The sequence below is a fragment of the Bos mutus genome, chromosome X (genome assembly GCF_027580195.1).
Source record: "Bos mutus isolate GX-2022 chromosome X, NWIPB_WYAK_1.1, whole genome shotgun sequence".
Taxonomy (NCBI): Eukaryota; Metazoa; Chordata; class Mammalia; order Artiodactyla; family Bovidae; genus Bos; species Bos mutus.
The window spans coordinates 128,193,792-128,221,654 of NC_091646.1; positions in this window are offsets into that span (position 1 = coordinate 128,193,792).

Sequence of the window (27,863 nt, forward strand, 5' to 3'; positions counted from 1 at the left end):
TGACTGAGCGACTTTCACTTTCATATATGTAACTTGCCTAGTAGGTACAAGTGAATGTATTTAAATGGCTTGGTGTTGGCCTAATAACTGAGGGATCAATGCAGTTAGTAGAATGTCAGAAAAATGCCCTGTCAGACGTCGGAATGTAGTCTATGATAATATGATATTTCAGAAAGATAGATAATTGTATTGTTAATAGTGATGGGGCAACTTGAAAAGCCAGATGGTAAAAGAGCAGATTCTTTCCTTACAATCTGCACAAAAATAAGGTATATATAATTTAAACAACTATTTAAAGAACATGAAAATATGAAACAGAAAGCTGGAAACGCTGAGTGTTGATGAAGGGGCTGGGAGAGCGTGGGTTTGGTCAGGACGTCTCTGCTTTTTGAGTGCATTTTGGAGCTCATCCTCTGCTCGGTCTCCAGACATTCAGGGGCTTACGAAAGATCTGGCTTCCCTAGAAACCTTGTGTGTGCGTGCTCAGTCACTCGGTCATGTCTGACTCTTTGCGACCCCGTGGACTGTAGCCCACCAGGCTCCTCTGTCCATGGGATTCTCCAGGCAAGAATCCTGGAGTGGATAGCCATTTCTTCCTCCGGGGGAATCTACCCGACCCAGGGATCCAACCTGGGTGTCCTGTATTGGCAGGTGGGTTCTTTACCACTGAGCCACCTTCGAAGCTCAAGAGCCTCATAATCCATTAAAAAGTCAAGTAGGAGTCACTGGGGTTTTTTTTTGCTCATTATCAATAAAACGGCTTCTTGTCTAGCACAATCTGTACTTACGTAAGCATTACTGAGTAACGGAAACCGTGATTTGTTTTTCGGGTTGTTGAAAATAATAGGTGCTAGCAAGGTGTTAAAACGAGTACAGGGCGCAACAGCTGTTCGACGTGTCTTTAAAAAGAATTCTTGTACACGGCTTCCAAAGCACCTCCGTTCGGCAGTGAAAGAGAATCCTGCGTGTAGGAAGCTTTTACAAACTGCATGACAGATGGCCACCGCTCGTTTCCCGACACGTTCGGTGATGGAAATTTCGCCGAGGAAACACTAATAATAATGCTGTTGATATAGTGCCTTTTCCCTGGGAGCGTCAAACACGACAAACATTACATAATTAATGCTTAAATATTATACAAACACCCACAGGAAGTGGGAAAAGCAGACAGGATTGGCAGCCTCCTTGCTGGTTGCAAACCGCATCCACGTCTGCCTGACGCTTTTGCTCAGAAAAGAAAGGGACTGGTCAGGAAACCGTGTTGCCTGGTTCCCCAACGTCATCACCGCCTGGGGAGAAGAAGGGGCAAGGAGATTAGTTAGCAGCAAGATAAGATAGAGGAAGGAAATCCAGAAAAAGGCTGGAAGAGGAAAAAAGGGATAGAGAGTGGGCCGGAAGGACTGGATGGAGAGCAAGGAACAGGGAGGAGAGAGACGTGGATCCATCAGAATTTATATGTGTGTGTGTGTGTGTGTGTGTGTGTGTTAGTCACTCAGTTGTGTCCAACTCTTTGCGACCCCCTGGACTGTCGCCCGCCAGGCTCCTCTGTCCTTGGGATTATCCAGGCAAGAATATTGGAGTGGGTTGTCATTTCCTTCTCCAGGGGATCTTCCCAACCCAGGGATCAAACCCACTGTATTGATCAACACAGGAATCAATTTCCTGATCAATTGCAGGCGGATTCTTTACTCCTGAGCCACCAGGAAGCCCATGCTTTTAGAACAATCTCTGTGTCCCAATAACCTTCACATAAAAATTGTCTAATCTGTAATTTTTTTTTTTTGTCATAGATAGCTAGATGTGTGTATTCAGTCACTCAGTCACGTCCAACTCTTTGCCCCTCCACGGACTGTAGCCTACCTGGCTCCTCTGTCCAAGGGATTCTATAGGCAAGAATAATGGAGCGGGTTGGTCTTTTCCTCCTCCAGGGAATCTTCCCAACACAGGGATCAGACCCTTGTCTCCTGCCTTGGCAGGTGGATTATTTTACTGTTGAGCCACCAGGGAAGGGCGCCTTTGATGACTAATGTAGAGTGAATTACCTCCTTGGCCGAAGGCAGGAGTGAGGATTTTGTGGAATCAGGAAAAATCTGGACCATAGGAGACAGTGGCTACCTTTCAATGAGAACTCTGAATTGAGCCTTCAGGATATTGAATGATGGTTTTATGAACGTCTCTTTGTGTAAGGTTTAAACAGATAAATAAGAAGTTTATTAACTGGAAAAGTACTTTTTTTGTGTGGTAATCCATAAACGGGTCTCATGAGTGTTTGAGCCTGGAATGAAGATCCAGGAAGCTGAAATGTCTCCAATAAATCAATATCTAATTGATGCCTCTGTGAAGAGGGGAAATTAATGGCTGGAACAGCTTTATTTCTAAAGTCCTTCTGTGGGAAATCACAATCGATCCGCTTCATTCAGTCAATGATCAGAGCCAGGAAAATTTAGCCCCAACGCCCAGACATCCATAGCCGAGCAGTTTCTAAACCAGAGTCCCTAAAAAGACTTTAATTACCATGTCATAGCGGAAAGGAAAGTTGCAAATGAAGCGTCCTGATCAGATCCATCTTTGCAGCAACAGTCTTAAAACTCTAAGGCTTATTTCCCGTCATGCGGATGTTTTTCTGGATGTTGGTTTGAACGGCTCCATGTGCAGCGATGTATCATTTGGGACCAGAAATGGTGATGAATAATTTTTTATTTTTAAGTGAAGTATGGTTGGTTTACAGTGCTGCGCTCCTGTCTTCTGTACAGCAAAGGGATTCTGTTTACGGAGTCTTTCCAGTGTTCTTTTCCGTGATGATTTATCACAGGGTATTGAAGATAGTTTTGTGTGCTCTACACTACAACATTTGTTTTTTTTTTTTTTCCATTCTAAATATCCTAGGCCGCCTCTGCTAATCCCAAACTCCCAATCCATCCTTCTCCCTCCCCCTCCACCCTTGGCAACCACCACGCTGTTCTCTGTGTCCATGATCTGTTTCTGTTTCATAGAAAGTTTCATTTGTGTCATTTTTTAAAAGAAATCACAGGGACTTCCCTGGTGATCCAGTGGCTAAGACTCCATGCTCCCAGCGCAGGGGACCCGGGTTCAATCCCTGGTCAGGGAAATGGGTCCCACATCTGGCAACTAAGACCCACTGGGAGCCAGATAAATACATTAATTAATTAAAAAAAAGAATCACAGTATCATGTCAAATTCATATGTCAATCTCCTGTTCCTGCGATAGTGTTGCACTTGAGTAGCTCACTTATAGAAAAACGAGTCTTTTCCTTAAACAGAAGTTGAAATGATGCTTCTGTTTGCTGATGGGGGAGTCTGTAGATTTCTAGTAATTCTTAGTATCAAGTGGTACTAAGAAAATATTGAGTCCAGATGATTACTGGTTATGGAAAAGTCCTATTCCTGGGTCAGGAAGATTCCCCTGGAGAAGGGATAGGCTACCCACTCCACTATTCTTGGGCTTCCCTTGTGGCTCAGCTGGTAAAGAATCTGCCTGCAATGTGGGAGACCTGGGTTTGATCCCTGGGTTGGGAAGATCCCCTGGAGAAGGGAGGGGCTACCCACTCCAGTATTCTGGCCTGGAGAATTCCATGGACTGCATCGTCCATGGGGTCGGAAAGAGTCAGACACAACTGAGCAACTTTCACTTTCAGAAGTTCATTTTACGGTCTCAGTCTCTGGTGGCTGAGAAAGTAAAGAATCTGTCTGCAATGAAGGAGACCTGGGTTCGATCCCTGAGTCAGGAAGATTCCCTGGAGAAAGGGAATGGCAACCCACTCCGGTATTCTGGCCTGGAAAATCGCGTGGACAGAGGAGCCTGGCGCGCTACAATCCATGGAGTTGCAGCTGCTGCTGCTGCTAAGTCGCTTCAGTCATGTCCGACTCTGTCCGACCCTATAGATGGCAGCCCACCAGGCTCCCCCGTCCCTGGGATTCTCCAGGCAAGAACACTGGAGTGGGTTGCCATTTCCTTCTCCAATGCATAAAAGTGAAAAGTGAAAGTGAAGTCGCTCAGTCGTGTCCGACTCTTAGCGACCCCATGGACTGCAGCCTACCAGGCTCCTCCATCCATGGGATTTTCCAGGCAAGAGCACTGGAGTGGGGTGCCATCGCCTTCTCCCATGGAGTTGCAGAGTCAGACAGAAATGAGTGGCTAACACTTTCACTTTCAGTGTAAGCCCTGTTCTCTCGGTCTGGGCACAGTTGACGTTTGGGGCTGAATAGTTAGTTCTCTGCAGTAGAGGGTTGATTACCTTGTGCTTTGTGGATGTTTAGAAGAGTCCCTGCCCTCTGCCCATGAGTTGTGAGTAGCACCCTCCTCCCCAGGTAGTGGAAACAAAAAAATATCTTCATATATTGCCAATTGCTCCCCCAAATGGTGTGTGGAGACAATTACCCGCTTTGAGAAAGATGAAAATAACAGTTTCTGTGTTGCTTTCAATGGAAACACATTTGCTGTGCCACTATTGATATCCTTGAAATTAAATACCGTGTTATGAGTTCTCAAAAATATAGCCCCATGGTCACTGACCTCTGCTAAATTTCTATAAAGCACGTTCTAGCATTGTGTAAGGTGTTAACAAAAATTCATTACTCTGTGTTGATGATTCTTCCTGCTTGTCTCATATGCCCTTAAGCAATAGAAAGGGTTTTTTTTTAAGTATTATTAAAAGAAGGTTTAAGTGGAATTTTGGAAAAAGGAATTTACGGCAATTGAAGTGTTTGACACTGATTCATTGGTCTGATAAAAGTGAACTTGGCGATAGGTTGTGTTAAAGCATCGTTTCATGTTACGGTTCTTCAGGAGTATTGCATGGCTTACTTACAACATGATTGGAGATCCAGCTGTGTACACTTTGCAGACATACTCATTTCCCTTGGTCCAGCCACAGATATTTCAAAATGCAGCTGGTACCTTTAAGAAGCTCAGTGGTGAAAGGGAATAATTACTTACATTGAGGGTGTGCCTGCGTGCTAAGTCGCTTCAGTCGTGTCCAGCTCTTTGCGACCCCATGGACTGTAGCTCCCTCAGGCTCCACTGTCCATGGGATTCTCCAGGCAGGGATACTGGAGTGGGCTGTGATGCCCTCCTCCAGGGGATCTTCCAGGTCCAAGGATCAGGTTATTTCACCTCTCTAAGCATCAGTTTGTGCATTTTAAAAGCAAGATAAGGCGCACTCTCCAAGGTTTTATGAGAAAAATAATAAAAGATGTTAGCGAAGTGTTTGTGTTTGGCACACAGTAAGGGCTTGATGGATGCTGTTTTTTTGTATACACCAATGTGCTGGCTTTCCCAATGGCTCAAGCGGAAAAGAATCTGCCTGTCAATTAGCAGACGCAGGAGACCTGGGTTTGATCCCTGGATGGGGAAGGTGCCCTGGAGGAGGAAATGGCAACCTACTCCAGTATTCTTGCAACTAACACTTTAACACGTTCAGGTCATTTTGATGATCATAAAAAATAACACGTAAAGAGTCATAGTGCGGCATCTAGCTCAAATGAGGAGCTCACTTTGCATTAGTTTTGTTGTTATGATTGTGTGTGTGTTAGATGCTCAGTCATGTCCGACTCTTTGTAACCCTGTGGACTGTAGCCCACCAGGCTCCTCTGTCCATGGGATTCTCCAGGCAAGAATATTGGAGTGGGTTGCCATTTCCTTCTCCAGGGCATCTTCCCAACCCAGGGATCGAACCTGGGTCTTGCGCATTGCAGGCAGATAATTTACCATCTGAGCTACTAGGGAAGCTCCATTGTTAAGATTATTATAGCCGTGATTAATTATCTTTGAAAATAGTATTACCACCACAGTCTTTAACCATTTAATGCAAACAGCAGGGGACCATCGCTTGCTAGCATTTTTTTCAAAAATAGAAACTTTCTAGAAATCCATTAGGGAAATGTATATAAAATGTGATGTGTTCTCTGGATGAGCCTACAACTGGTTGCTGAAGCTTGGAGCTCTTCAAGAAACACTTGCTGAATAAAGCAAGAGAGGTATGCACGGTGGACCCCCAGCACATGGTATGGAGCTGCGTGCATTGCACGATGGTTTCCAGCAAATGTTTAATGTATGAATTCACAAAGAGTTCGAAATAGTACCCACCTATGCCAAGAGGCTGAATGACATAGAAACATAAGCTCCTTTTATTGTAGATGCTATGACCTGTATTTCCACTAGTTTGTGCTCTAACTGTGTGCTCACTTGCTCAGTCGTGTCTGATTCTTTGCGACCCCACGGACTATAACCTGCCAGGCTTCCCTGTCCATGAGATTCTCCAGGCAAGAATACTGGAGTGGGTTGCCATTTCCTCCTCCAAGGAATCTTCCTGACCAGGGATTGAACCCCCATCTCCTGCACTGGCAGGCAGATTCTTTATCGCTAGCATCACCTGGGAATCCCAAGGTGTATAACTAGGGTGCTGTAAAATTTTGAAGCAAAATTCACAAATTGTTGGAAGTAGTTGTTAAGTCAAGAGAAGTAGAAAAAATTCAGACGTGGAGCCAAGTTTCCTTTCATTGGCATGGCCAGATGCAGAATTCTGGTACTGTTACCTACCTGGGTCTTTTGACTGTTTTAATAGTCAGTGAAGCTTTCCTGGTGGTTCAGTGCCTAAGACTCTGAGCTCTCAGTTCAGGGGACCTGGGTTTGATCCCTGATCAGCGAAATAGATCCCACATGCTGCAACTATAAAAGGGAAAAGAAGAAAAAAAGATCCCACATGCTACAAAGACCTAGCACAGCCAAATAATTTAAAAAGACAATAATGAAATAAAAATTTTAAACAAAAGTAACTGAGGAGGCCAGAAGAGAAATTCAGGCAAGGTAGAGAGAACAAGGATCTAGTTCCATTTCTCATCCCTGGGTTGGGGTGAGCTGGCCCTTTAAATGGCAGGCGGCAGATGGGTGTGTCTGGCTGGAGGCGTGGCTTAGGTCGTTGGCCCCACCCTCTCAGTGGTGTGTGTGCAGGACGCATGGTCATGGCCCTGCTTTTGTTCCAAGCGCCTCAGAGTTGACGCTTGCTTGGGTTTTGGTCTCTTTGTATCTTATTGTTCATCATTTGCCCCAGCTGTGCATGTGCCTGGTTATTTTTAGTCCCCAATGATTTCTTTGTGTTCCCTGCTGGAGGAGACTTTTGCCTAGGTGACAGCACTCTAGGAAAGGACCCCAGGTTCTTTTGTTAACAAAGTTTTCAGAAGGCTTCTCAGACTGTGGGCTTCCCTGGTGGTTCAGACAGTGAAGAATCTGCCTGCAATGCAGGAGACCTGGATTTGATCCCTGAGTCGGGAAGATTCCCCTGGAGAAGAGTATGGCAACCCACTCCAGTATTCCTGCCTGGAGAATCCCATGGACAGAGGAGCCTGGAGGGCTACAGTCCATGGGTCAGAAAAAGTCAGACACGGCTTAGGGACTAATACATTTTTCAGACTGTAGATAAACAAACTCTCAGTTCAGCTGGTAAAGAATCCACCTGCAATGCAGGAGACCCCAGTTCAGTTCCTTGTATGGGAAGATCTGCTGGTGAAGGGTTAGGCTACCCACTCCAGTATTCTTGGGCTTCCCTGGTGGCTCAGCTGGTAAAGAATCTGCTTGCAATGCAGGAGACCTGGGTTCGATTTAAGGGTTAGGAAGATCCCCTGGAGAAGGCTGCCCACTCCAGGATTCTGGCCTGGTGAATTCCATGGAGCGTACAGTGCATGGGGTCGCAGACAGTCGGACACAACTGAGCGAATTTCACTTTAACCTAACTCTCAGGGTATGACGAGCCTCTTTTTAAGTGTTGGAGTCATCAACCTTGGAAATCACTCTGTGTGTAAGGAGAAGTGTCAGTGACACAAGCCCATCGTGCAGGGTGATGGACGGCAGACAGGCATCAAAGAAAGACCAGAATAAATGACCTTGAAGGTCAGAAAATGGCTTCTCCAGAGCCTGCCTGCAAGCCTGGCAGATACCTTCATCTGGTTTACAGCCTTAGAAAAGAGCAGCAATAAAAAGGCTTGGGTTTTGATGTGCAGACGTCATATTACATAGTGAAGGGAGGAAAAAATGTTTTCAAAACTCAGCACTTCTCAAGTTAATTTCGTGTCATACCAGTAAAGATGTCTGTGATTTGCTGGGCTCTCAGCTTTGACTTCACTTTTGTTTGCGTATGACGTATTATTGCAGAAAGCTATTCTTCCTTGAAAAGCCATCAAGACATAGTTAGGACGTTGGCAGAGGTGATGTCTCATCCCTAGCTTTGTTTATTATTTTGTTTTTTAATAAGAAGGAATCCCGAGTTGCACCCTGCTTGGTGTGCAGTGACCATAAACCAAGACAGAGAACTCACTTGGAAAAAAAAATCACACACTGGGTGTTCCTTGGGAAGGGAGTTGGGTTTCACTATGAACAAGGCCTCCCCGGTGGCATCGTGGTAAAGCACCCACCTGCCAGTGTACAAAATGCGGGAGACTTGGGTTCGATCCCTGGGTTGGGAAGATCCCTCGGAGGAGGGCACGGCAACCCACTCCAGTATTCTTGCCTGGAGAATCCCACAGACAGAGGAGCCTGGCGGGCTCCTTCAGAGCCTACAGTCCGTGGGGTCACAGAGCAGTCGGACACGACTGAGCATACACGCTTACACTCAAGGTGAACAAGACACATGGAAAGAATTCTCAGTCTGGGTGTGTTTATCCTCCCAAAGACTCTGATCCTGGTCACCTGAATTGGGTGGGTTAAAGCAGGGGTCCCCAGCCTCTGGGCCATGGGCTGGTACCTCCTGACAGATTAGTGGTGGTATTCGATTAGATAAGAGTGCAAGAAACTTAACGTGCTTGAATCATCTTGAAACCACTTCCACTCCGGTCCCAGGAAAAATCGTCTTCCACGAAAGCCGTTCCTGGTGCCAGGAAGGCTGGGGACCGCTGGTTTAAAGGGCAGGAGAACCTATGCAGTGGGTTAAAGGCAACCACGAACTCTCCTTTGTGTATGCTTCTGGTATTTGTTGTCGTTCAGTTGCTAAATTGTGTCCGACTTTGCAACCCCATGGACTGCAGTATGCCAGGCCTCCCTATTCATCACCAACTCCTGGAGCCTGCTCAGACTCACGTCCATTGAGTCAGTGGTGCCATCCAACCATCTCATCCTCTGTCGTCCCCTTCTCCTCCTGCCTTCAGTCTTTCCCACCATCAGGGTCTTTGACAATGAGTCGGCTCTTTGCATCAGGTGGCCAAAGGATTGGAGCTTCAGCTTTCAATCTTGCCATCTCCTACTTGACCACATCCAATGTATCTTGATTCACGGACCTAACATTCCAGATTCCTCTGCAATATTGTATTTTACAGCATCAGGCTTTATTTTCACCACCAGACACATCCTACCCGGCCCCTAATTACATCAGTGCTGGATGGTGTCTCCCTTCAAAACCTTGCTGATGATAAGCTTTCTGAAGAGTACCTTCCCAGACCCCAGCTACCAGTCCTTCTCCCGTCTGTCTGCAGTTTGCTACCACCTTTCAGATCTATGTGTGCAGTTAAGGCTTATGTGTTGTCTCTCCTAAACCACTGTAAGAACCGTGAATATAAGAACAACGTGTTATTCTTCCTTGAACCCTTGATTCCTGGTGAAAGTGAAAGAAATTGAAAGTCGCTCAGTCGGGTCCGACTCTCTGCGACCCCATGGACGATTCTCCAGGCCGGAATACTGGAGTGCGTAGCCTTTCCCTTCTCCAGGGGATCTTCCCAACCCAGGTCTCCCGCATTGCAGGCGGATTCTTTACCAGCTGAGCCACAAGGAGCCTAAAATAAGAGACATCAAGTCAATGTCCATTGCACTGAGTCGTTCTTAACTCATGTTGTTGACTATAGGACTTTTTGGAAATCTGATTACTTGTACATTTAAATTTCATTCATGTGAAATGGCTGTTGACTTTATATTTCAAACTCTTTGAGCAGACATTTACACTGTGCAGACGCCATATGTAGCTGCTTTGCTTGAAACTGGCTGTTTTCTGCTGCGTCTCCAAAGAGGGCAATTTATCATTAAAGGTGGCACCGCGGCTTCATTTTTTGGAGCAAATTGAAAGTGTTAACTTCTCATTAAAATTGAACATGTGTCAAGTTATCAAGTTATCAAGTTATCAAGTTATCATGCTCTAAATTATCAAGGGAAGTGGAGTTAGGAAAGAGTTTTGTGATTTTCATTGCAGACTTTGCAATTTTCATTGCAGATTTGCGTATTTTCTGTGTCACCTACAATGAAGAATTGTTTCGTAAGGATGAAAACTTCAGCACCGCTAATGTACGTATCTGAACTCTGGGGAGGTCAAAGCACTCTCAATTTTTTTTTTTCAGTGTCATGAGATCTGAAATAAGTCATAGTTAGAATTTCCTCAAAGAATGAGAGTGCTTGTGGAAATGAGGTGTTACTATTCAAATGGGTGATAGGCTTTTTCCATTTTTCTATAAGTATGCAATTATTGGAGGTTATAGGAAGATCCTCCTTCCTTTGGTGGGTTGAAACCTGCCTGGTGGTTTTGTGAAAATCTCCTTGTTGCAGCATCTTGCCTCTGCTGCATCTGGGAAGTTTGGTCAGGAAAGAACAGTTATGGTGTAAAGGAGTTAGGACCCTATGGGTCATTCCTGGGACAGACCCTTCCCACCCATGCCTTCCATCTGTCGCTTGTTCAGAAGAAAATCTTTAGCTGCCTAGGTCTTCTTTGTTCCAAAGAATAAATTTAATCAGAGAACTGAGACAATGTAGAAACAAAGGAAAACAATCAAACAAGACAAAGTAATAATAATAGGTTAGGCATTAAACAAAGTCAAGGATGATCAGTTCCTCCTCAAGGTCTGAAGATAATAAGTAAGTAAGTGTTAGTCGCTCAGTCGTGCCCGACTCTTTGCGACCCCATGGACTGCAGCCCACCAGGCTCCTCTGTCCATGAGATTTTCTAGGCAAGGATACTGGAGTGTGTTGCCATTTCCTTCTCCAGGGGATCTTCCCAACCCAGGAATGGAACCCGGGTCTCCTGCACTGCAGGCAGATTCTTTACTGACTGAACCAAATCCTTTGAGCTCCTTTGCAGATACTGAATCCCCAACCAGGCTGAAAAAGTTAACTGTATGCTGCCCACAGGCACATAGACCCTGACCTGGTTGGAAGCTGAAGGCTGTTGATTGTGACTCCAGATTACCTCACCACCAACCAATTAAGAGAAACCTTTCCCTGAAAGCCATTGAGTGACTCAGTGGTAAAGAATCCACCTGCCAAAGCAGGAGACTTGGGTTCAATCTCTGGGTCAGGAAGATTCCCTGGAGAAGAGAATGGCAACTCACTCCAGTATTCTTGCCTGGAGAATCCCCATGGACAGAGAAGCCTGGCGGGCTGCAGTCCATGCGGTTGCAAAGAGTCGGACACGACTGAGTGACTGAGGACACACTCAAAAGCCATCAACTTGTCTGGGTCTTGTAAGCTGCCTGGGTTCCCTGCTTGGCAGCTGCAGTAAGCATTTCCATTTTCTTCAGCACAGTCCAGTGTCAGTAGATTGGCTTTATTGTGTTCGGGTAAGCAGACTCTAGTTTGGTTCATTATCAAGGGTTATAGCTTCATTTGCCTTACAAGAGATATCCTGGCAGGACCTGAACCCCTGGGTCTGTAAAACTTTATGTCGAGCAGGCTGGAAAGTCTTTGTTGAATTAACCTCCTAATGTCTGCATGCCTGTACCTTTGATGTTCTTGTTTAGCTGCTAAGTCATGTCTGACTCTTGCAACACCATGAACTGTAGCTTTCCAGGCTCCTCTGTCCATGGGACTCTCCAGGCAAGAATATTGAAATGAGTTGCCATGTCCTTCTCCAGGGGATCTTCCTGACCCAGGGATCAATTGGCGTCTCTTACATCTCCTGTATTAGCAGGCAGGTTATTCACAACGGAGCCACCTGGAGAGTCCCTGCCTTTATCTTAAGAGGGCAGGAAATGAACTATTCACCTCCTGCTCATGATGTGATGTGATGTGATGTGATGTGATAGATACTGTGGGTGTGAGATCATAGACATAGTGCATGTGATATCATAGATACAGTGGATGTGATGTCATATGTAATGGGTGAGATGTCATAGACACAGTAGGTGTGATGTCATAGATACACTGCGTATGATATCATATAGTGGATGTGGTGTCATATATAGCGGATTTGGCATCATATATAAGGGATGTGATGTCATAAATACAGTGAATGTGATGTCATAAATATAGTGGGTGATGTGCCATAGGTATAGTGGGTGTAATGTCCTACAAACAGTGGGTTTGATGTCATAGATGAAGTGGGTGTGATGTCATATACTGGGTTTGATGTCATATATAATGGATGTGATGTCATAAATACAGTGGATTTCGTACCATAGATACAGTGGGTGTGATGTCATAGAAAGAGTGGGTTTGATGTCATAGATGAAGTGGGTGTGATGTCATATATAGTATGTGATGTCATAAATACAGTGGGTGTGATGTCATCGATATAGTGGATGTGATGGCAGATATAGTTGGTGTGATGTCATAAATTCAGAGGGTGTGATGTCATATAATGGCAGTTTTGTCATAAATACAGTGGGCGTGATGTCATAAATCTAGTGAGCATTGTATCATATGCTTGGTGTGATGTCTTATAGAGTGGGTGTGATGTCATATATGGTGAATATTTTGTTATAAATACAGTGGGTGTGGTGTTGTAGATACAATGGGTGTGATCATAGCTATGGTGGGTGCAATGTCACAAATATACTGGGTGTGATGTCATAAACACAGTGGGTGTGATACCATAGATAGAGTGGGTGTGATGTAATAGATCCAGTGGGTGTGATCATAGATATGGTGGTTGTGAAGTCACAGAAAGAGTGGATGTGATGTCAGATATAGTGGGTGTGTTGTCATAAAAATGTGGGATATCATATACAGTGGGTGTGTTGTCATTAAAAAAGTGTGTGATATCATATACAGTGGGTGTGATGTCATATATACTGGATGTGAAGTCATATATAGTTGATATGATGTCATGAATGCGGTGGCTGTGATGTCAATGATGCTGTGGTGTGATGTCATAAAAACAGTGGGTGTGATGACATAGATACAGCGTGTGTGATCATAGATGCAGTGGTTGTGAAGCCACAGATACAGTGGATGTGATGTCAGATATACTGGGTGTCTTGTCATAAAAGTGGGTGTGATGTCATATACAGTGGGTGTGGTGTCACAAATACTGCATGTGATCTCATGTATAGTTGATATGATGTCATAAATATGGTGGTTGTGATGTCTGTGATGCAGTGGGTATGATGTCATAGATACAGTGGGTATGAGATCATAGATATGGTGCATGTGATATGATACACAGTGGCATGATGTCATAGAAAGAGTGGGTTTGATGTCATAGATAAAGTGGATGTGATGTCATTATAGTGGATGTGAGATAGTATATAGTGGATATGATGTCATAAATACAGTATGCACAATATCATGGGTACAGTGGGAATGATGTCATATATAGTGGATGTGATGCTATAAATACAGTGGGTGTGAGATCATAGGTACCGTGGATGTGATGTCAGATATAGTGGGTGTGTTTTCATTTAAAAAAGTGTGTGTGATGTCGTATATGGTGGGTGTGATGTCATATATACTGGATATGATGTCATAAATATAGTGCATGAGATGTCATTGATACAGTGGGTGTGATCACAGATATGTTGGTTGTGCTGTCACAGATACAGTGGATGTAGTGTTAGATATAGTGGGTGTGATGTCATAATAATAGTGGGTGTGATCACAGATATGGTGGGTGTGATGTCGCAGATACAGTGTGTGTGATGTCACGTGCATAGTGGATATGAAGCCATACACTGTGACTGTGACGTCACACACAGGTCATACACAGAACACTGCTTTTCCATTCATTTTCTTCTGTTCTCTGCTCGTATTAGTTATTTTGCTTTGATTGCAGAATCATACGAAAACGTCTTTGATGTCTTTAATAAACAAGGCAGTTAAGAACCACTGGGTTTGCTTCCCCATCCCCCCACTCATAAGGAATATTTTCTTTTCTTCTGTAATCTAAGAACTTTTTTACAAATCCTTCACTGAGGGCCTCAAGTTCACTTCACTTTGTACCTTCACTGCACTTTGGGGTTGGTCTGGGATTCTCACACTGCATTTATTCTGTAACCTTTTCTCCAAACATGACTTTCTCTTCACAGATGGGTATTGAAATAAACCGCCCAGTAATCATCTCATGGTCATCTTTATTTCATTTTCCTAAGATTCAGGGCCAGTTTTATCTTCTTGTTCTGGCTCATGACCAGAAATAAAACAACATTTTGATTTTCTTTTGAATCTCATTAGAAAAAAAATAAAAGTCACTATGAGGCACTTATGAATCTAACCAGTCATAGGCAAAAGTGTAATCACAGGGAATTTCTGAGGAAACTAAGTAAGACAACTAATTTTGTACATAAATTTGAAATATTAGGGAGAAAATATTGGCTGAATTCATTCCCCTTTCTAAAATGGCCTCTGAGGTATTCTCCTCTTATAGTCAAAATATCATCCTCTTTCAAATAATTTTTTCACCCAGATTAAAGGTATTTTTAATGATATACATATCTGTGTACACCCGCCCTCCATCCACACAGATAGATACACAAAACCATTAGTTAAGGGTATATATGTTTGGAAACATATAGCTCTGAAAAAATGAATGTTTATACTAATCTGGCTGTCAAAGCCTTCTAAGGTAGAGACTTTTCACGGATTAACTTAAAGATAACGGCATGAACGTATTCCATCAAGGCAGTAAACTCAGACCATTTCTTGCCCTGTCTTGTTGCCCTTTTCTGCTAGTGAGGTCTATGTTTTAAAAATAACTTCAGGGCTCTACATGGCTTACCCAGCCCTTAGGAAGTACTTTATTCTTGAATGTGAATTGCAGTATGTGAAGGTGAATCACCAGTTAAATTTTTGGTGTATATACATAACACACACACACACACACACACACACATACATGCAGTCTATATAATCAAATCAGTCAGTCCTAAAGGAAATCAACCCTGAACATTCCTTGGAAGGACTGATGCTGAAGCTGAAGCTCCAGTCCTTTGGCCACCTGATGTGAAGAACTGACTCGGAAAAGACCCTGATGCTGGGAAAGATTGAAAGCGGGAGGAGAAGGGGATGACAAAGGATAAGATGGTTGGATGTCATCACAGACTCAATGGACATGGGTTTGAGCAAATTCTGGAAGATGGTGAAGGACAGGGAAACCTGGTGTGCTGCAGTCCATGGGGGTCACAAAGAATCAGACACGACTAAGAGACTGAACAAGAATAACAATAATATACATAATAACCAACGCCTATCAGTATGTAATATGCATTATAGCTATATCTTTATAGATTATGTAGACGGCACATATTTTGTATAATCGTATTTCATGCATTGGAGAAGGAAATGGCAACCCACTCCAGTGTTCTTGTCTGGAGAATCCCAGGGATGGCGGAGCCTGGTGGGCTGCCGTCTATGGGGTTGCACAGAGTCAGACACGACTGAAGCAACTTAGCAGCAGCAGCAGCATACACGATCAGTAATATATATCAGTGCATGTATGCGTGCTAAGTCGCTTCAGTCTTGTGCAACTTTTTGTGACACTATGAACTATTGCCGTCAGCCTTGTCTGTCCTTGAGATTCTCCACGCAAGAATACTCGGAGTGGGTTACCGTACCCTCCTCCACAGGATATTCTCGGCCCAGGGATTGAACCCACGTCTCCTATTACATATTCTGCATTGGCAGACGAGTTCTTTACCACTAGTGACACCTGGGGAGCCCTCTAATATATGTAATAATTCATATCGTCTGTATTTCTATGTAACTATCTCTCCATAAAATCTTCCAATCTTACCTTTCCTTGGGCTTCCCTGGTGGCTCAGAGGGTAAAGCGTCTGCCTGCAATGCAGGAGACCTGGATTTGATCCCTGGGTCAGGAAGATTCCATGGAGAAGGAAATGGCAACCCACTACAGTACTCTTGCCTGGAGGATCCCATGGACAGAGAAGCCTGGTAGACTACAGTCCATGGGATCACAAAGAGTTGGACACGACTGAGCGACTTCGCTTTCAGTTTCAAGGTACAGCGTGAGTGGTGAGTGAGAGCCTCTGTTAATCAGAAGTCAGACAAAATAGATATTCTTCAACAAGGTGGGGGAAAAAAAGACTAGCCTCCAGACCCCGTATCCAGCACAGATTTGCATAATCAGAGCACAAAGCCCTTGAAAAAAAAGCCAAACGACGGTTCAACTTTCAGCGCCTGACGGATTATAAAAGGAAGCACATTCTGGCTCACAGAGTTATTAGAAGATCTAAGAAATCACGCTGGCAGAATTTGAGCAGAACTCTTAATCAACTCCCCTTAGGAGAGGAGACAGGGCCTGTGGTTAAAAGGATCTTATCCAAGGAGGTCCTGGCTTCTGAAGTGCCTCGTTTAATTAAAAGGTGAAACTCCTGTAGGTTCAAATGTACAGAAGTTAACACGTGGGGCAGAATCTCTGTTCGAGTTCATCATGCAGAACATGACAGCCTTCTTCTTTTGAAAATCTTGCCAAGGAAGGAGATTTTTCAAATTTTGAGCTGTGCAGCGGAACTGGTGGTGATGAATGTTGACTAGACGCAGTCTAGTGATGATCCTTTCGTAATATATATATATAAATAGTGCATCATTCAGTTGTTCACCTGAAACCAATATCATGTTGCAGGTCAATCATATGTCAGCTTTTTTAAAAAATATATTTTTAATTGGAGGATACTTAGTTTACAATGTTGTGTTCATTTCTGCCATACTACAACATGAATCAGCCGTAGGGATACTTATGTCCCTCCCTCTTGAACCTCCCTCTAGGTTATCACAGAGCTCCCTGCATCGTATAACAAACTCCCCATGGCTGTCTATTTTATATATGGCAGTGTGCATGTTGGGCTTCCGTGGTGGCTCAGCTGGTGAAGAATCCGCCTGCAGTGCAGGAGACCTGGGTTTGCTCCCTGGGTTGGGAAGAGCCCCCGGAGAAGGGAAAGGCTACCCACTCCGGTATTCTGGCCTGGAGAATCCCATGGACTGTATAGGCCTTGGGGTTGCAAAGAGCTGGACACGACCGAGGGACTTTCACTTTCACTCAACAGTTCTCATTCTGTTCTCTGCATTCATCCCAGGCTCTCCTTCCCCCACTTTGTCCACAAATCTGCTCTTTACATCTGAATCTCCATTGCTGTCTCTTTCTAGATTCCATGTATCTGTTCAGTTCAGTCGCTCAGTCGTGTTGGACTCTCTGCAACCCCATGAACCGCAGCACACCAGGCCTCCCTGTCCATCACCATCTCCCGGAGATCACTCAGACTCATGTCCATTGAGTCGGTGATGCCATCCAGCCATCTCATCCTCTGTCGTCCCCTTCTCCTCCTGCCCCCAATCCCTCCCAGCATCAGGGTCTTTTCCAATGAGTCAACTCTTCACATGAGGTGGCCAAAGTACTGGAGTTTCAGCTTTAGCATCATTCCTTCCAAAGAAATCCCAGGGCTGATCTCCTTTAGAATGGACTGGTTGGATCTCCTTGTAGTCCAAGGGACTCTCAAGAGTCTTCTCCAACACCATAGTTCAAAAGCATCAATTCTTCTGTGCTCAGCTTTCTTCACAGTCCAACTCTCACACCCATACATGCCCACTGGAAAAACCATAGCCATGACTAGATGGACCTTTGTTGGCAAAGTAATGTCTCTGCTTTTTAAGATTCCATGTATAGGCATTGGTATAAGATATTTGACTGTCTTTTTATGATTTACTTCACTCTGTATAATAGGCTTTACGTTTGTCCACTGTATTTCTTTTTTTTTTTTTTTTCTGTGTATTCTTGCCACCTCTTCTTAATATCTTCTGCTTCTGTTAGGTTCATACCATTTCTGTCCTTTATTGTGCCCATCTTTGCATAAAATATTCCCTTGGTATATCTAATTTTCTTGAAGTGGTCTCTAGTCTTTTCCATTCTGTTGTTTTCCTCTGTTTATTTGCCTTGATCACTTAGGAAGGTTTTCTTCTCTCTCCTTAATGTTCTTTGGAACTCTGCATTCAGATGAGTATGTCTTTGTTTTTCTCCTTTGCCTTTCACGTCTCTTCCTTTCTCACCTATTTGTAAGGCTCCTCAGACAGCCATTTTGCATTTATGCATTTCTTTTTCCTGGGGACAGTTTTGATCACCTTCTCCTGTGCAATTTGTGAACCTCCGTGCATATAACTATGTCTATCAGATCTAATCCCTTTAATCTATTTATCACTTCCACTGTATAATTGTAAGGGATTTGATTTAGGTCATACCTGAATGGCTTAGTGTCCACTGTATTTCAACTTAAAAAAAAAATTAAGTGGAATTCATTTTGAAAGTCATTGATAAAAAGTATTGACCAAAGAGTCCACTTTCCACATGCATTTCAGGACACATAATGAAATACAGTGACTTACAATATCATTTAGTAAAATATTCTTGCAGACATATGACTTTTACTTTTCTGTTATGATCATAGTCAAAGCTACAGTTTTCCCAGTAGTCATGTGTGGATGTGAGAGTTGGACTATAAACAAAGCTGAGTGCTGAAGAATTGATGCTTTTCAACTGTGGTGTTGGAGACAGTCCCTTGGACTGCAAGGAGATCCAACCAGTCCATCCTAAAGGAGATCAGTCCTGAATATTCATTGGAAGAACTGATGCTGAAGCTGAAACTCCAGTCCTTTGGCCACCTGATGCAAAGAGCTGACTCACTTGAAAAGACCCTGATGCTGGGAAAGATTGAAGGCGGAAGGAGAAGGGGGCAACAGAGGATGAGATGGTTGGATGGCATCACTGACTCAATGGACGAGTGTTTGGGTAAACTCTGGGAGTTGGTGATGGACAGGAAGGCCTGGCATACTACAGTCCATGGGGTCGCAAAGAGTTAGACACAACTGAACAACTGAACTGAGCTGAACTGAAAAGTTGTTACAAATTAATGGCTATAATACGCTGTAGCGTACAGTAATCCTTGTTGCTTATGTATTTGACATATGGTCGTTTGTATCTTATTCGCCCCCTACCCTGTCTTGCCTCTCTCCTCTTCCCACTGGTCAATGCTAGCTTGTTTTCTGTGTCTGTGAGTCTATTTCTGTTTTCTTACAGACATTTATTTTATTTTTTGCATTCCATATGTAACTGATACTGTATAGTCTTTTTCTGACTTATTTCACTAACCATGATATCATCTTCTTTATCCATCCAACTCTTGATGGGTACTTCCGTTGCTTCCGTGTCTCAGCCACTGTGACTCGAGCTGCTGTGAACACAAGGTTGCATGTGTCTTTGTGATTTAATGTTTTCATTTTTTCCTGGCTGTGTACCTGGAAGTGGAGTTGTTAGATCATATGGTAGTTTGATTGACAGTGTCGTTTTTTAATTAAACGTGGTTTTACTCCAGTGAACACAAAACGTCTTCAGTTTTGCAGATTCCAGTTTGCTGTCCTGTCCAAGTGGAGATTTGACTCAGTCTCTACACCAAACCCATCACGGATGTGCTTGCATTTGTTCAAAAGATACCAGCCAGCTCTGTTAAAACTATAACCAAAGTTGAGGTCCAGTTGCTCACTGCTCACAAGGAATAAAGAAACCAGGTTGGCAGAAAGGAAGATTTGCTTTATTTTGCATGGTGGCAACCAGTGGGGAGGGTGGACTTCTGTCCAGAGGCCAACACTTACCCCCAACTCTACTAACAATCAAGGGGAAGAATTTTTATATTTTATTGGGTGAGGGAGGGGACTTCATGCAGAAAAAGCACAGTCAGCTCTGACAGTCATCTTGAAATTGGTCATTGGTGGTCTGAGCAGCATCATGTTGGTTGTTTTCAGTACAGTTAATCTTCAGTTCCATTTTGTACCCATTTCCTTAAGGGCACTTCTGTGATAGCTCAGTTGGTAAAGAATCTGCCTGCAATGCAGGAGACCCCAGTTTGATTCCTGGGTCTGGAAGATTTTGCTGGAGAAGTATAGGCTACTCACTCCAGTAATCTTGGGCTTCTTCCCTTGTGGCTCAGCTGGTAAAGAATCTGCCTTCAATGTGGGAGCCCTGGGTTTGATCCCTGGGTCAGGAAGATCCCCTGGAGAAGGGAGAGGCTACCCACTCCAGTATTCTGGCCTGGAGAATTCCATGGACTATAGAGTCCATGGGGTCACAAAGAGTTGGACATGACCAGCCAACTTTCACTTTCACTTTCCTTTGAGGTCAGTTTTGGAAATTGTGGCAGCTTATGTCATGGCTACAGTCTGGTCATCATGTAGTTGACTTCTCCCCCATGGTGGGTGTTTCAGTGTCTACAACACGGCTCATAAGGATATGCCTGTAAATATTATTATCTGTAGCTCTTGTGGCTGTTGTTCAGTCCTCAGTCACATCCAATTCTTTGCGACACATCAGTGCAGCACACCAAGCTTTCCTCTCCTTCACCATCTCCTGGAGCTTGCTCAAACTCATGTCCATTGAGTCGGTGATTCCACCCAACCATCTCATCCTCTGCCGTCCCCTTCTCCTACTGCCCTCAATCTTTCCCAGCATCAGGGTCTTTTCAAATGAGTCAGCTCTTCACATCAGGTGGCCAAAGGATTGGAGTTTCAGCTTCAGCATCAGTTCTTCCAATGAACACCCAGGACTGATCTCCTTTAGGATGGACTGGTTGGATCTCCTTGCAGTCCAAGGGACTCTCAAGAGTCTTCTCCAACACCACAGTTCAAAACCATCAATTCTTCAGTCCTCAACCTTCTTTCTGGTTCAACTTTCACTTCTGCACATGACAACTGAAGAAGAACAAAAGGATCTTTATTGGCTCAGTGGAAAAGAGTCCATCTGCCAATGCAGAAGATGCGTGTTCAATCCCTAGGTCACGAAGATCCCCTGCAGGAGAAAATGGTAACCCACTCCAGTATTCTTACCTGGGAAATCCCAAGGACTAAGAAGTCTGGCACATTATAGTCCATGGGATTTCAAACTGTTGGCATCAGTTGGCAACTGAGTACTCACATACATACAACCATCCTTAACGATGAAACTATTATCATTTAGTCTTCTTGGAATGTTTTCCTTTTTTTCTGCCTTTTCTGCCTTCTGATTAAATTCATTCCTGGCTAAAATTTTTCTGCGAGCAAAAGGCAGGCTGAGGACATGGGTTCCAAGGACTATAGGGATGTGCTCTCTTTCAAAATTATTTTTGTCAGGTGGCTCCTGGCAACACAGAGTTCTCACAAGTAGAAAGAACACCATTCTTGGCAGGACCATGGAGACTGAAATCCAGCATTGTTTCTGCTTCTCACTGAGTTTTAAAGTAGAGTAGATGACATCACCATCTTCACACCCTCCTAGCACACATGATACAGCACTCACTATATGGTTAGCACTGTTGAAGTCTGACCCTCACTGTGAGCCCGTAATATTTAGCAGAAAACTCATGACAGAGGTTGACATTTCTCAGGCTCCCAGAGTGATCACTCGGCAAATCCACGTTCAAACCTGAGATCCCATGATTCCACTCTCCTTGGTCCTAACTGCTAGACTAATTTTATTTTCATCATCCCTCACTTGGTAGTAGATAATGCCCTTGTCATTAAATAAATGAATGTTGAGAACAGAGCGTCAATGAGATTGCAAATAGCAATGCTCTAACCACCAGAGCCTTGTAGGACAGGAATCGCTGCATTGAATTGAGACCAAACATGATCACTCATTAGGGAGATAATAAGCAGAAATGCAGAGAGAAAAAATGTCTCACTAAAAGGGAAACAAAAGCCTTCAGCTCCTAATCTCAGTAAGGAAGCCGGGATTTAAATTGGTTTAAAGTGCTCAGCAGCGCATGAGTCATACGTTGCCTGAAGCAGTCATCCTTCTGTCTGATGCATTTCAAGCAAAAAGGTGCAGCTCACATAGATAAGGAGGGAAGTTGATACTCTTTTATTTTATTATATTACAACAACCTTACATCATGCGCGGGTGCTGCATCACTTCAGTCGTGTCCGATTCTTTGTGACCCTTGGACTGTAGCCCGCCAAGCTCCTTGGTCCGTGAGATTTTCCAGACAAGAATACTGGAGTGGGTTGCCATTCCCTTCTCCAGCAGATCTTCCTGACCCAGGGATCAAACCCATGTCTCCTATGGCTCCTGCATGGCAGGCAGATTCTTTAGCACTGAGTTTCCTGGGAAGCCCATGTTATGATTGCCACAATCATTCAATATAGGGAAATGAATCATCCTTCAATGATTGAATCAGGAGTGCCCTTGGCAAAGAACTAAGGGACATGGAGAACAGACCCGACATTTACCAGCCACCTTGAATATGGAAACGAGAGCCCTGCTTCCAGCCAGACACCAGCCAGACATGTGTGTTCCGGGACAGCGGGTATGTGTGTGGCTGGCGTAATGCATGCAAAGGCTTGTTAGAGTTCTTTTGTACTTGGTTACATTTCCAGAGTTGATCAAAAGCATAAAACTACAAGAAGCTATTTTGGTCCAGAAAGAACGGACCCTAACTCTTAACTCAAGGGACTAAACCCAAGAATGAAACCCAAGATTGCTGGAATGGAACAATACAAAGGACAACCTTTCTCTCTACCGTTACCTAAAAGCTGGGCTCATCTCTTGCTGGGTGTCGAGCCAGAGACAACCAAGCCAAATGTCAAGAGAAGGAAGGATGGAATATTGCCTGTAGCAAGTAAAGAGAACACTTGGGGATTTTCCCAAAGTGTTGTCTCCCCAAATGGCAAAATTAGTTAAGTTTGAAGCTATGGGTACATGTATATTCAGGAAGAGGTTTAGGTGAAAAATGGATTGTCACGAAGAGGCTTGAGCAGAGGCGAACTGAACATAGAATCAGGGCAAAGGTTTGACAGAGTCCAAGCTTTGTTTGAAAGCAGTGTTACTAGATAGGGAGTGGTGAGGAGGGCCCTTTGTCCTTGGCCTTGGTTCTTGGTAAGGACACAGAGAAGCCAGTTGAGGTCTTCAATTCAGTTCGGTTCAGTTCAGTCGCTCAGTCGTGTCCAACTCTTTGCAACCCTATGAATCGCAGCACAGTGGGCATCCCTGTCCATCACCAACTCCCGGAGTTCACTCATACTCACGTGTATCGAGTCGGTGATGCCATCCAGCCATCTCATCCTCTGTCTTCCCCTTCTCCTCCTGCCCCCAATCCCTCCCAGCATCAGGGTCTTTTCCAATAAGTCAACTCTTCACATGAGGTGGCCAAAGTACTGGCGTTTCAGCTTTAGCATCATTCATTCCAAAGAACACCCAGGGCTGATCTCCTTCAGAATGGACTGGTTGGATCTCCTTGCAGTCCAAGGGACTCTCAAGAGTCTTCTCCAACACCACAGTTCAAAAGCATCAATTCTTCGGCGCTCAGCTTTCTTCACAGTCTAACTCTCGAATCCATACATGACCACTGGAAAAACCATAGCCTTGACTAGATGGACCTTTGTTGGCAAAGTAATGTCTCTGCTTTTCAATAGGCTATCTATGTTGGTCATAACTTTTCTTCCAAGGAGTAAGCGTCTTTTAATTTCATGGCTGAAATCACCATCTGCAGTGATTTTGGAGCCCAAAAAAGATAAAGTCTGACACTGTTTCCACTGTTTCCCCATCTATTTCCCATGAAGTGATGGGACCAGATGCCATGATCTTTGTTTTCTGAATATTGAGCTTCAAGCCAACTTTTTCACTCTCCTCTTTCACTTTCATCAAGAGGCTTTTTAGTTCCTCTTCACTTTCTACCATAAGGTTGGTGTCATCTGCATATCTGAGGTTATTGATATTTCTCCCGGCAATCTTGCTTCCAGCTTGTGCTTCTTCCAGCCCAGCGTTTCTCATGATGTACTCTACATAGAAGTTAAATAAGCAGGGTGACAATATACAGCCTTGATGGACTCCTTTTCCTATTTGAAACCAGTCTGTTGTTCCATGTCCAGTTCTAACTGTTGCTTCCTGACCTGCATACAGGTTTCTCAAGAGTCAGGTCAGGTGGTCTGGTATTCCCATCTCTTTCAGAATTTTCCACCGTTTATTGTGATCCACACAGTCAAAGGCTTTGGCATAGTCAATAAAGCAGAAATAGATGTTTTTCTGGAACTCTCTTGCTGGTATTACCCACGGCCAAAGCCAATTTTATTAAAGAGAGACGGGAAAGACTACCTCAAGGGAGAGGTGGGCCAAGCCAAGAGAGGCACTGGTGCAAGAATGTTAGGGTGCGTTTTCCAGACAGAGATTTTATGTGATTATCTAAGCAGGCTTTCCTTGTGGCTCAGTGGGTAAAGAATCCACCTGCAATGTGGGAGACCTGGGTTTGATCCCTGGATCGGGAAGATGCCCTGGAGAAGGAAACAGCTACCCACTCCAGTATTCTGGCCTGGAGAATTCCACCCACTGCATCGTCCATGGGGTCGCAAGGAGCCGGACACGACTGAGCGACTTGCACTTTCACTGGGCAGGCGGAGACTGACAGTTTTGATTGGCAGTTGCAAGTTGCATAGCCACAGGCTCTATTGCGCATGTCTTTCCCATAATTCATTCTGTTATAATCAGATGTTATGTGTGTGGTCAGTGGCTCAGTCGTGTCTGACTCTTAGCGACTCCATGGACTGTGTAGCCCACCAGGCGCCTCTGTCCATGGGATTCTCCAGGCAAGAATACTGGAGGGGGTAGCCGTTTCCTCCTTCAGGGGAGCTTCCTGACCCAGAAATAGAATCTATGTCTCCTGCTTTGGCAGGGCAATTCTTTACCACTGGGCCACCTGGGGAGCTCATCGTGAAAATACACAGAAGAAAAACAAAAGCATGCTGTGTGGATTTCATTTTTTTTTTTTTTTCCTGGAATATGTCCATAGATTTAGCAGACGCGGTGGGAAAGGAGCGTTGCACTGAGGCTTCAGTTCAGTTCAGTTCAGCAGCTCAGTTGTGTCTGCCTCTTTGGGACCCCGTGGACTGCAGCACGCCAGGCTTCCCTGTCCATCATCAACTCCCAGAGCTTGCTCAAATTAATGCCTATTGAGTCAGTGATGCCGTCCAACCATCTCATCCTCTGTCACCCCCTTCTCCTCCTGCCTTCAATCTTTCCCAACATCAGGGTCTTCTCCAATGAGTCAGTTCTTTGCATCAGGTGGCCAAAGGATTGGAGCTTCAGCTTCAACATCAGTCCTTCCAATGAACACTCAGGACTGATCTCCTTTAGGATGGACCAGAACCGGCAAATGTCAGCCACAAAACAACCCCGGTGCTTCCTTCATGGTTTCCATGACTTTCTGACTGCTTTTGATTTCTGAGGTTTGATTTGGTTTTTAGGCAGACTTAATTTTTTTTTTTTTAAATTGAGCAAAACCTATAGAGAGCTCCCATGGAGCCCCCTAGGTTTGATTTTAACAATGGAAGAAATCTTTCATTGTTCTGTAGGAAAAAAAATAGGAAAGAAAGACTAATCCTGTTTTCCACCAGAATGCAAGAGGCAGTTGGCATTGTTAGCAGATGATTGTTGATACTTGGCAGCTCGGAGGGGTTTTATGTCCTTCAGGCAGGAACTTTGTCCCTCTCCAGGGGGGTCTTTTTTAGGTCCCAATTTAGTGCCAGGTTGGACGTTTTTATTATTATGGTTTCCCGAAGGTATCTTTTCCTCCCTTTTAGCTGCCGTTCTATTAGGTTTTAGGTTCCCCAACCTTTTATCACCCAATGGCAGCTTCTTAGTAATTGATGGAACCATCTGTAAAATCAAGTTCCTGTCGTTAAAAATCAGTCCGTTTCCGTGGCAGGAATTATTACACTTTGCAAAGCGGAGCTTCCCAGACACAGAAGTCACTGAAAGCCAAAGAAAAGAGCCCATAGACTACTAGACACGGAGGGTGAGAGGTGATGAAAAGACAGAGACGCTGCCATTAAACACAGGGACTCTTTGACACTGAGGCCACGCGCTTCCAAGACTGGGAGCATCCGTATGCCCCGACTGGTCCCAGCCTGCTTGCTTTTATTTTTATTTTTTAAGTAAATTTTTTTCTTATTTATTTTTGGCGGGGCTGAGTCTTTCTTGCCGTGCAGACTTTTCTCCACTTGTGGCGAGCAGGGGCTACTTTTCATTCCAGAGCACACAGGCTTCGGGAGTTGGGTCTCCCAGTCTCTGGAGCACAGACTCAGTAGTTATGGCACATGGGCTTTGTCCTCCACAGCATGTGGGATCTTCCTGGACCAGAGATCAAACCCGTGGCCCCCTGCATTTGCAGGGGAATTCTTGACCACTGAGCCACCAGGGAACCCCTGCCGCTGGCTTTTAGAATTCAGTTTTATTTCCCACCGTTCAGAGCCTGCAAGTCCATTTCAGGGAGGAATCCATCCACTGCACATCATCTTTAAGCCCTCTCTCCTTTGGAGTGGCCCTATCAGTCTCGCAGCCTTGGCAAGCATGGGATGATTAGCAGGACATAAAGTGTTGGTCGCTCAGTCATGCCTAACTGTTTGCCAGTCCATGGACTGTAGCCCACCAGGCTCCTCTGTCCAGGGGATTCTCCGAGGCAGTAATACTGGAGTGGGTTGCCATTCCCTTCTCCAGGGGACCTTCCCGACCCAGGGAATGAGCATGGGTCTCCTGCATTGGCAGGTGGATGCTTTACCACCGTGAACCCCTCCGAGTTACCTCCGGGGGTTAAATTTCAATGTTTCATGCCAATGTCAGCACCTCACACTCTACATCTGTTTGTTCAGCTGCAGACTACTGTTTGTATCTTCAGCCATCGGCGTCCGGAGACCACCTCCTCTGAGGGCTGCCTGCCTTTTTTCGAGATAGGTAGTGAAAGTGAAGTTGCTCAGTCGTGTCCAACTCTCAGCAACCCCACGGACTGCAACCCACCAGGCTCTGCTGTCTCTGGGATTCTCCAGGCAAGAACACTGGAGTGGGTTGCCATTTCCTTCTCCAATGCATGAAAGAGAAAAGTGAAAGTGAAGTCGCTCAGTCATTCTGACTCCTAGCGACCCCATGGACTGCAGCCTACCAGGCTCCTCTGTCCATGGGATTTTCCAGGCAAGAGTACTGGAGTGGGGTGCCATTGGTAGCTCCAGGTAATTGTTTAGCTGCAGGTAATCCCCATGCTGAAACCACTGTAGTTTCAAAACAAAGAACGGGCATCTGACTGAGGCTCTGGCTTTTTTATTTTTATTTTTTTTAAAATTTTTATTTATTTTTATTTTTTAGGCTCTGGCTTTTCAATGAGTTCTTCACTACCATGACTATTTCCCCTTTTTAAATTAAAAAAAAAAATGTTATCGGAGCCTAGTTAATTTACAATGGTGTGTTAGTTTCAGATGTACAGCAAAGTGAATGAGTTATCCACATATATACATGTTAAGTCACTGCAGTCGTGTCCGACTTTTTGCGACCCCGGGGACTGTAGCCCGCCAGGCTCCTCTGTCCATGGGATTCTCCAGGCAAGAATACTGGAGTGGGTTGCCATTTCCTCCTCCAGGGATCTTCCCAACCCAGGGATCAAACCTGGATCTTCAGAATTCCAGGCAAATTCTTCACAGTCTGAGGCACCAGGAAAGCCCTAGCAGGATATGCAGATCTTCTTATATAGGAAGCTTCAGACCAGGATGACAGTGGTACAGATTTGCAGCTTTAAGGCAGCCCCAGGGGAACCTTCTCCCCATAAAGCCAGGCCTGTGCACTGAGGGTTATCAACCACACAGTTAGAAAAGTACCCGTGCTGGTCTTCATTTGGGGAAAAAAAAATTACACCATCTGCAGAATTAGTTTACC